The sequence below is a fragment of the Arachis stenosperma genome, chromosome 6 (genome assembly GCF_014773155.1).
Source record: "Arachis stenosperma cultivar V10309 chromosome 6, arast.V10309.gnm1.PFL2, whole genome shotgun sequence".
NCBI lineage: Eukaryota > Viridiplantae > Streptophyta > Magnoliopsida > Fabales > Fabaceae > Arachis > Arachis stenosperma.
In genome coordinates this window covers 60,386,030-60,396,940 of record NC_080382.1, presented here as the reverse complement: position 1 = coordinate 60,396,940, position 10,911 = coordinate 60,386,030, and the positions used below count along the sequence as shown (strand labels likewise).

General features: G+C 37.0%; 1 non-coding gene across 1 annotated transcript; it reads left to right on the top strand.

Annotated features, from left to right (window-relative positions):
* The first annotated feature begins 8,330 nt into the window (after positions 1 to 8,330).
* On the top strand, positions 8,331 to 8,439 carry LOC130937272 (small nucleolar RNA R71). The gene has a single exon (XR_009068496.1). It is a non-coding gene; the product is annotated as a small nucleolar RNA R71 (small nucleolar RNA).
* The last annotated feature ends 2,472 nt before the right edge of the window (positions 8,440 to 10,911 follow it).

The following is a 10,911-nucleotide window of genomic DNA, read 5'->3' as shown; positions in this document are numbered from 1 at the left end:
ATGCGGTCGCGTCGCTGCCAGTTTCTTCAGAAACTCCGTTTTGTGCTTTCCTTCCATTTTTGTATGTTTCCTTTCCATCCTTTGAGTCATTCCTGCCTTAGAAGATCTGAAACTACTCAATACACTAATCATGGCATCGAATGATAATAAAGGGTAATTAAAATAATTAATTTTAAAGCATAGTAAACATGTTTTTCACATACATCACATAATAAGGAAGGAAAAGTAAAACCATGCAATTAATATGAATAAGTGGGTGAAGGATTGAATAAATCACTCAAACCAAGCACAAAATATATCCTAAAATATGGGTTTATCAGTTTCATCCTTGATGCATATGGTCATTGAAGTTCACATTTCCTACAACACAATTAGAACCAAACTCATAGCCAAAGTGAGAATTCATGATAGCAAAGAGAAAAAATAAAAGGCACAAAAATAAGGGGATAAAATCTAGCTACTAAATCAAACAAGCAAACTTTTCACAGTAGTCACATATGTACAATAACCAATAACATAACACCATTGCAATTCCCCGGCAACGGTGCCATTTTGATGAGCAGACTTTTGTGTGGTTTAGAATTCACAAATGAATCCTTGTTGCAATATAGTTTCTAAATCAACATCAATCCTTTCATACAAAAATTTGTTTGTCGCAAGTACAAACCCCTAAAATCTATAAACCGAAGTTTTGAACCTCGGGTCGTTCTCCTTAGGAATTACAATGAAGTGTTCTTGTTATTGGTTAAAGTATGTTTTGGGAATAAGGAACAAGAAATATAAATGGCAATGAAAATAACTAACAACTAAGAAAAGCTCTTGGCAAGGTTATGAGAATTGAAAGTCTTATCCTCATTATCCTCCTCAATTGTGACCACAATTGTCCATTACTATCACTTAGTTAACCTCTAGCCATAGAGGAAAGTCATGTGGATGAATTAACTTGATTCCATAAGTCCTAGCCAACTCCCAAGGGAAAGACTAGCTTTAGTGGTACCCAAATCAATTAGCAACTTCTAATTGTCAATCAACAAGGGAATTAGATAATTTAAGCATCACTAATTACCCTACCTAGGCCAAGAGGAATAAAATCTACACTAGAATCCAACCAAGTATTTCATCAAACACTTGGAAGGCATAAATGGAAACAACATGAATTGTAAGAATTAAAGGAATCTACAACTACAAAAGCAAGAGATTAACAATAGAAAGGCAAAACAATTATGAAACAACAAAAAAACTTAACAATTGCATTGAAGGAGAAATGTAGATCTACAAAAGAAAGTTCATAAGCTACAACTAACAATGCAAAGGAATTACAAGAGAAGTAGAATGCTACAGTTACAAGAGAACAATTAAGGATGAAAGAGGAAAATTAAGAGAGAAGAAGAAGAAGTAGATGTAGATCTAAACCTAATCCTAATTCTAATCCTAGAGAGAAGTGAGAGCTTCTCTCTCTAAAACTAATCCTAAAGTGTAAAAATGAATCCTAGATGATCCAAGATCCATTCTCCTTCAATCCTTGGTCCTTTTGAGTGTTTTAGCGCCAAAGTTGGTTTGGATTGGGCCCCATAGGCTTTGAGAATTCGCTGGCCACTTTTTTAATTAAAAATCATATATCAGCACCGACGCGTACGCGCACAGCACGGGTACGCGTCCATGGGTGACTTCGCAAGGTGCGCGTAAGCGCCTGGTGCGTGTGTGCGTCCATGGGCGAGTTCAATTCTTTGGCTTTCCATGATCTTCTCCACTTGCATGCTTCTTTCCTTGCTCCCTTGATCCATTCCTAGCCTTTTTCAACTTGATACTACTAACAAACATATCAAGGCATCTTATGGAATCAAGGAGGAGTTAAAATGATCTAATTAAAGACCTAAAAAGCATGTTTTTTTACAATTAGGCACAAATAAGGGAGAGATCATAAAATCATGCTAATTCATTGGCTAAATGTGAGAAAAGGTTAGAAAAATACTCTAAATCCAACACAAGATAAATCCGAAAAATGGGGTTTATCAAGTAGTCGTCAATCTTTCTCTAGGCTGAACACCAGGTTTAGTGTGCATCCACTCTGAATGAGGGTGAAGCTCCTGCAGTTCATTCCCTTGGTGATCCTACTCAAAATGCCACAAACAAGGTCGAGTCAACCGGATCAGAGAATGCTGCACCTTGGTTCTAGCCTTTACCACAAAGACCCTAATCTCCCCATACCTCGACTGAACTGATGTCTCAAGAAGTCCCCAACGATGTCATGGATTAGCCGTCTAAGAGACGTATCTTCAAGCTATTGGTTCATTGATATCCGATGAAAGACGCTCGTTGAACCATGTAGAATAGAGATAACCTTGTGCCAGTTCAACTCATTTATAAGGTTGAAGAACGAAGATACATCTTAGGAGAGGATCAAACACGAATTGAAATAGAACAAAAGTACTTTTATTAATCCATAAAACTTAGCAGCGTTCCTAAACTTAACCTAGGAGGTTTAGTGACTCATATTGATAGAGAAATACAATAAAAGGTTCGAATGGGCAAAGATGGTCGAAGATCCTAAAACAAGGGTGATCTTCTCCTATATATACTAATCTCATAACTAAGAATTACAGAAATATGATTGGCTTAGGCTTGTAGTGCAAAAATCCACTTCTAGGGCCCACTGGTGAGTGTTTGGGCTGAGCTTTGGTATCTCCCACATGCTAGGATGCTCTTTGGGGATTGAACGCTGGTTAGGGACACCTTTATGGGCGTTGGATGCTGGCCACCTCTCTATGGGTGTTGGACGCCTGGACTGGGGTAGATTGCTGGTGTTGAATGCCAGTTTTGGGCCTTCAATTATAAATCAAAATATAAACTATTATATAGCTGGAAAGCTCTAAATGTTAGCTTTCCAACGTCGTTAAGAACGCTCCATTTGGATATCTATAGCTCCATAAAAACTCTTTCAAGTGCAAGGAGGTCAGATCCTAACAGCATCTACAGTGCTTTTTCTGCCTCTAAATCAAACTTTTGCTCCAGCTCTTCAATTTCAACCAGAAAATACCTAAAATTGCATAAAAACACACAAACTCATAGTAGAATCCAAAAATATGAATTATACACTAAAACCTATAAAAATATAATAAAACTTAAATAAAACATGCTAAAAACTATATAAAAATGATGCCAAAAAGCGTATAAAATATCCGCTCATCACAACACCAAATTTAAACTGTTGCTTGTCCCCAAGCAACTAAAAACAAAGTAGGATAAAAAGAAGAGTAAGATACAATAAATTTCAGAGTTTTCAATGAAACTCGGTTTCAATTAGATGAGCGGGACTCAGTAGCTTTTTGCTTTTGAATAGTTTTGGCATCTCACTATCCCTTGAAGCTTAGAAGAGTTGGCCTCTTTAGGAACTTAGAATCCAGATGATATTATTGACTCTCCTAATTTAGTTATTTTTTATTCTTGAACACAGCTTTTAGAGTCTTGGCCGTGGCCCTAAGCACTTTGGTTTCCAGTATTACCACCAGATACATAAATGCCATAGACACTTAACTGGGCGAACCCTTTCGGATTGTGATTCAACTTTGCTAGAATCCCCAGATAGAAGTGTCCAGAGTTCTTCTTAAGAACATTCTTTTTGCTTTGTATCACGACTCTAACTGCTTAGTCTCAAGCTTTTCACTTGAAATCTTCACACCACAAGCATATAGTTAGGGACACTGTTCATTTGAAGTGCTTAGGCCAAGATTTTGTTCCTTTTAGGCCCTCCTAACCATTGATGCTCAAAGCCTTGGATCCTTTTATCCTTGCCTTTTGGTTTAAAGGGTTATTAGCTTTTTGCCCTTGCCTTTTGATTTAAAGAGCTATTGGCTTTTTTTGCTTTTTATTTCTTCTTTTTTGTCTCATATATATATATATATATATATATATATATATATATTTTTTTTTTTTTTCTGCAACATGCTTTTTCTTTTTCTTTTTGTTGCTTTTTCTTGCTTCACGAATCAATTTTTGGATTTTTCAGATTATCAATAATACTTCCTCTTTTTCATCATTCTTTCAAGAGCCAACATTCTTAATTCTAATTTCAAATATACATTGTTCATTCATACATTCAGAAAACAAAAGCAATGCCACCGCATTAAGATAATTGAACTATTTTTAAGATATAACTCAAAATTCATGCATCTTAATTTTCTTTTTTCAAATAAAATTTTCCTTTAAGCAAGGTGAGAGATATATGGAACATTTTATAAGACATAGATAGAAATGATCATGCAATAAGAACATGAGAATAGACAATAACACATAATGGAAAATAGAAAAATGACAAAAAAAATAAGGGGTGATAGAACGGGAACACCTTAATGACGGTGACTACCACTTCCTCTAGAGAATCCAATTGAGTGCTTAATTTCTTCAATGTCAAGCCCTTATCTCTGTTGTTCTTTCCTCGGAGCTCTTTGATCTTCTCTAATTTCATTGAGGATGATTGAATGCTCTTGATGCTCCATCCTCAGCTAATTCATGTTAGAGCTTAATTCTCCCATGGAAGTATGACATTGATCCCAATATCTTTGAGGAGGAAAATACATCCCTTAAGGCATCTCAGGGATCTCATGTTGAGGCAGATCCATATGCTCATGTTGTGATTCATGTGCCGACTCTCTAGTATGCTCCATCCTTCTTTTAGTGATGGGCTTGTCCTCTTCAATTGGAGTGTCACCTTCTATGATAATTCAGCTCAATTGCATAGGTGACAGATAAGATGAGGGAAAGCTAACCTTGCTTGGGTGGAGGGCTCGTCCGCCACTTTGTACAACTCTTGAGGTATCACCTCATGTACTTCCACCTCCTCTCCGAGTATGATGCAATGGATCATGATGGCTCGGTCTATAGTCAATTCGGACCGGTTGCTAGTAGGGATGAGAGAGCGATGGATAAATTCCAACCATCCTCTAACTATGGGCTTGAGGTCAGGCCTTCTTATTAGGACATGCTTGCCTTAGGAATCTCTTTCCCCTGTGCTCCTTCCACACAGATGTCTAAGAGTACTTGATCCAGCCTTTGATCAAAATTGGCCCTTCTAGTGTAAGGATGTGGGTCTCCTTGCATCAAAGGTAAGTTGAACGCCAACCTCACACATTCCGGACTGAAGTCCAAGATTCTCCCTCGGACCATAGTGTTCCAATTCTTAGGATGAGGGTTCACACTAATGTCATGATTTTTTGTGACCCATACATTAGCATAGAACTCTTGCACCATTAAGATCCCAACATCTTGGATGGGATTGGTTAGGACTTTCCAACCTCTTCTCCGGATTTCATGTCGGATCTCTGGATACTCATTCTTCTTAAGCTTGAAAGGGACCTCAGAGATCACCTTTTTCTGTGCCACTACTTGATAGAAGTGGTCTTGGTGGGCTTTGGTGATGAATCTCTCCATCTCTCAAGATTCAGAGGTGCCGGCTATAGCCTTTCCTTTCCATTTTCTAGAAGGTTCTCTGACCTTGGGTGCCATAAGTGGAAATGGAAAGAAAATAGTAAGGGTTTTCCAACACCAAACTTGAAACTTTGCTCGTCCTCGAGCAAAAATGAACAAAAGAGAAGAATGAAGTAGAAAAAGAAGAAACTAGATAGAGATAGAGGGAGGAGAGTAATTCGGCCAAGTGAGGGCTAAAGGTGTATGAGTGATGTGTGGGATAAGTGAAATAAGAGGGGTATTTATCGGAGGGTATGGTTAGGGTTTTACATGAATGATGAGGGGATATGGGTGGAAAATTTTGAATTTTAGTGGGTGGGGGTTGGTGGGAGTTATGATGGTTTTGGGGAAGAGGTATGGACGTGATTGATTGAGGGTTTATAGGGAAGAATGTGTGGGGATGTGTGAAAAAATAAGGGAAGAAGGCGGGGTAGATGAAGATGTTGTGGGACCCACTAGTCCTGAGAGGCTAGGGAATTCAAATTCCCTGCCCTGTTTATGGGCGTTGAATGGCCAGCTCATGCTCCACAGCTGGCGTTCAACGCCAGTAATGTTACCCTTTGTGGGCATTGAACGCCCACTCTACCTTCTTGCCTGGCATTCAATGCCAGCAAGACATATACACTAGGGTATTCTGTTTCCATTTCTGAACATTTCTGTCTCTATTCTAACTAATGCCCATGATCATGAACCTAAAGAAAATAGTTAAGAAAGACAAATTCAAAGAAAAACATAAATAATAACTATGGTTGGGTTGCCTCCCAACAAGCGCTCCTTTAACGTCACTAGCTTGACGGTTAAATCCTTACAGAGAATGATGTGGGCTCAGAATTTTGCTTCTTACAGTGAACTTTCTTCCTGTCTTATCATGGATGAGCTCTATATACTCTAGAGACAAGACACGCCTCACTATATGTGGTATAACTAGTTTTTTGGTGGAGACAACTCTCATGCCAAGTGAAAGGCCTTCAGTGGGGATCGTTTTTGTCCCTCTAGTCTTTAGATACTCTCTTTTTAGTACCTTTGGTCTCAGTGCTTGTTGATGGCTGTCCAACACCAAACTTAGAATTATTGTTTGGGGGCTTAATAAAGCTCTACACTGAAAGAGATGGTTGGAACACTAAATGTTGCACAATTATCTCTCTTTTCTCAGAGTGAAAGTTGGGGTAAGGCATCTTGAACAAGATGTGCTTCTCCCCTAGTTGTAAAATCAGTTCTCCTTTTGCTACATCAATGATAGCATTAGCAGTGGCTAGGAAAGGTCTTCCAAGGATGATGGATTCATCCTCATCTTCCCCAGTGTCTAGGATTATGAAGTTTATAGGGATATAAAGGTCTTCAACCTTTACCAAGACATCCTCTACAAGGCCATATACTCTTTTTATTGACTTGTCTGCCATCTCTAATGAGATATTTGTAGCTTGTACCTCAAATATTCCCAACTTCTCCTTTATATAGAGTGGCATGAGGTTTATACTTGACCCTAGGTCACACAGAGCCTTTACAAAGGTCATGGTGCCTATGGTGCAAGGAATTATGAAGCGTTTAAGATCCGGAAGTTCTTGAGGCAGCTTTTGCTGAACCATAGCATTGAGTTCTTTGTTAAGCACTAGAGGTTCTTCCTCTAATGTCCTTAGTCCAAATAACTTGGCATTTAGCTTTATGAGAGCTCCTAGGTACCGAGCAACTTGCTCTTCCCTAGTTTCCTCATCTTCATCAGAAGATGAGTATTTATTAGAACTCATGAATTGCAAGAGTGCTTACAAAAGGACCTCTATGATCTCTAGATGAACCTTGGCTTTCTTTAATTCTTGGATAGGGACTTCATCAGTGGTTGTTGAATACTCAGTAGGAATATCCTTACTGGCTTTCAACTCCATCTCTTGTAGCTTTTTGGGCGTTGAACACCCAGTGGGGATCGGACATCTTCGCATGCGTTCAACGCCAGCTTCTCTGCCAATTTGGGCATTGAACGCCCATGAGGGACCTCCTTCCTGGCGTTCAACGCCAACTCTAGTGCCAGTTTGGGCATTGAATGCCTATTAGGGAGCTCTTTATTGGCGTTCAATGCCAGACCACTCCTTTAACATTTGGCCTCTGCTTCAGTAGTGATAGCCTTGCACTCTTCTCTTGGGTTTATTTCAGTGTTACTAGGAAGAGTGTTAGGAGGAGTCTCAGGGATTCTTTTGCTTAGTTGACCAACTTGTACCTCCAAATTTCTAATGGAGGACCTTGTTTCAGTTATGAAATTACGAGTGGTCTTAGAAAGGTTGGAGACTATAGTGACTAAGTTAAAAAGGCTCTGCTTAGGAGTCTCAATATGTTCCTGAGAAGATGGGAATGGTGGCCTGTTGTTGAACCTATTCTGGTTCTTCCATCTTGATTATTTTTGAAGCCTTACTGAGGCTTCTTTTGATTCTTCTATGAAAGGGTAGGATGATTCCTCCATGAAGGGTTGTAGGTGTTTCCATAGGGTTCTCCCATATAATTCACCTCCTCCATCATGGGTTGTTCAAGATCATAAGCTTCTCCTTCAGAGGAAGCTTCTTGAGTGCTGCCAGCTGCAGCTTGCATTCCAGTCAAATATTGAGAGATCATATTGACCTGCTGGGTCAAGATCTTGTTTTGAGCCAATATGGCATTTAGAGTGTCTTTTTCAAGAACTCTTTTCTTCTGAGCTGCCCCATTGTTCATAGGGTTTCTCTCAGAAATGTGCATGAATTGGTTGTTTGCAACCATCTCAATGAGTTCTATTACTTCTGCAGGCATTTTTTTAAAGTGGAGTGATCCACCTACAGAGCTGTCCAATGATATTTTGGACATCTCAAAAAGACCATCATAGAAGATGCCTAAGATAGACAATTCTGAGAGCATGTTAGAAGGACATCTCCTAATCACTTGCTTATATCTTTCCCAAGCTTCATAGAGGGATTCATCTTCTTTTTGTCTGAAAGTTTAGACTTTCACTCTGATTTTACTCATCTTCTGAGGTGAAAAGAACTTGGCCAAGAAAGCATTGACCAATTTTTCCCAAGAGTCTAGGCTTTCTTTAGGTTGAGAGTCCAACCAAATCCTAGCTCTGTCTCTAACCGCAAAGTGAAAAAGCATAAGTCTGTAGACCTCAGGATTCACTCCATTGGTGTTAACAGTGTCATGAATTTACAAGAATTCAGATAGAAATTGATGTAGATCTTCTAGTGGAAGTCCATGGAACTTGTAATTCTGTTGCATTAGAGAGACTAACTGAGGTTTAAACTCAAAGTTGTTAGCTCCATTGGTAGGTATGGAGATACTTCTTCCATAGAAATCAAAGGTTGGTATGGTGTAGTCACCAAGAACCTTTCTTGCATCTCCTTCATTATTAGGCTCGGCTGCCATGTTTTCAGCTTCTTGTTCAAAAAACTCTATGAGGTTTCTTCTGGAGTGTTGTGCTTTAGCTTGTTGTAAACGCCTCGTTAGAGTCCTCTCAGGTTCAGGATCAAGATTAAAGAGAGGTTCTTTGTCTCTGTTCCTGCTCATAAACAAGAAAAGAAAACAAGAAAGAAAAAGAAAAGAAGTCTCTATGTCACAGTATAGAGAATTTCTTGTGAGATGTGAAGAAGAAAGAAGAATGATGATAGAGAGAAGAGAGAAAGAATTCGGCTATGAGGAGTAGAAGTATGCGGAAATTGGAAATAAAAAGAGAAATAAGAAACAAAGATATTTTAATTATTGATTGAATTTAAAAATGAAAAGCTAATTAAATAAAAATATTTGAAAATTAAATTATAAAATTCAAAAAGGAAGATAGAGAAATAGAGGAGATATTTTTGAAAATTAGAAGTGAGAATAATTAGTTAGGAAGTTTTGAAAAAGAAGAAAGAGAAAACAAGTAACTAATTAAGAAAGATTTGAAAACAAGATAAGATAGAAGATTAAAAAATATTTGAATTTAAAATTAAAAATTAGAAAAGATAAGATAGAAACTGAAAAGATTTGAAAAAGATTTGATTTTGAAATTTGAAATTAGAAAAGATTAGATAAGAATTTGAAAAAGATTTGAAAAAGATTTGAAATTTGATTTATTTTTTGGAAAAAGATTTGATTTTGAATTTTGAAATTTGAAATCTTAAATTTTGAATTTTAAAATTGAATTTTAAAATTTGAATTTGAAATAAGATAAGATAAGATTTTTGAATTTTAAAGAAAGATAAAAAGATAAGAAAGTAATTTGAAAAAGATATGATTTTTGAAAAGATTTGATTTTGAAGAGATTTGAATTTGAAGTTTAAAACTTAAGATAAGATAAGATAACGATTTTGAAATTAAAATTTGAAAAATTTGTTGCAATTTTCGAAAATTAAAGTAAAAAGATAGAAAAGATATTTTTTTGAATTAATGAAGAAAGAGAAAAACAAACAAAAGACACCAAACTTAAAATTTTTAGATCTAAAGACACAAAATTTCAAAAATTTCCAAGACAAACACCAAGACACCAAACTTAAAATTTTAAAGATCAAAAATTTTAAAGATCAAAACAAGAAGAAAAACAAGAACAATTTGAAGATCAAGAAGAACACCAAGAACAAATTCGAAAAATTCAATGCAATTAAAGAACATGCAATGGAAACCAAACTTAAGAATTGACACTAGACTCAAACAAAAGACACTATTTGCGAAATTTTTTTTTGGAAAAAGACTCAAGAAATTCGAACTCTAACAAGAACAAGAACAAAAGAGTTAAACAAAAGATAAAGATTAATAATGAAAAGAAAAGATATTTGAAAAGTTTTTTTTATTTTTTCAAAAAAGAAAATAAAACACTTAAACAAAATTAAAAACAATACCTAATCTAAGCAACAAAATAATCCGTTAGTTTGTTCAAACATGAACGATCCCTGGCAACAGCGCCAAAAACTTAGTGCACAGATTCCCATACTACGTACAACTGAACTAACAAGTGCACCGGGTCGTCCAAGTAATACCTAAGGTGAGTCAGGGTTGATCCCATGAGGATTGTTGGCTTGGATCAAACAGTGGTTATTTTGTAAATCTTAGTCAGTCGGATAGAAAAGTTATTTAATTATTTAAGTGCATAAAAGTAAAGTAAAGATAACGTTACTCAGTAGTGGTGAATCTAATGATAAGAAGATGGTTATGGCTTCAGAGATGCTTTGTTATTCTGGATCAATGCTTTCTTAATGTCTACTCCTATTGTGAATGATTTCTTCTATAGCAGGCTGTATGTGATCAACGCTGGTATGAGCAGCCGCCAATCTTCCTCTAGGCTGAACACCAAGTTTAGTGCGCATCCAATCTGAATGAGGGAGAAGCCCCTACAGTTCATTCCCTTGGTGATCCTACTCAAAATGCCACAAACAAGGTCGAATCTTCCGGATCAGAGAATGCTGTGCCTTGGTTCTAGCCTTTACCACAAAGACCCTAATCTCCTCATACCTTGGCTGAATT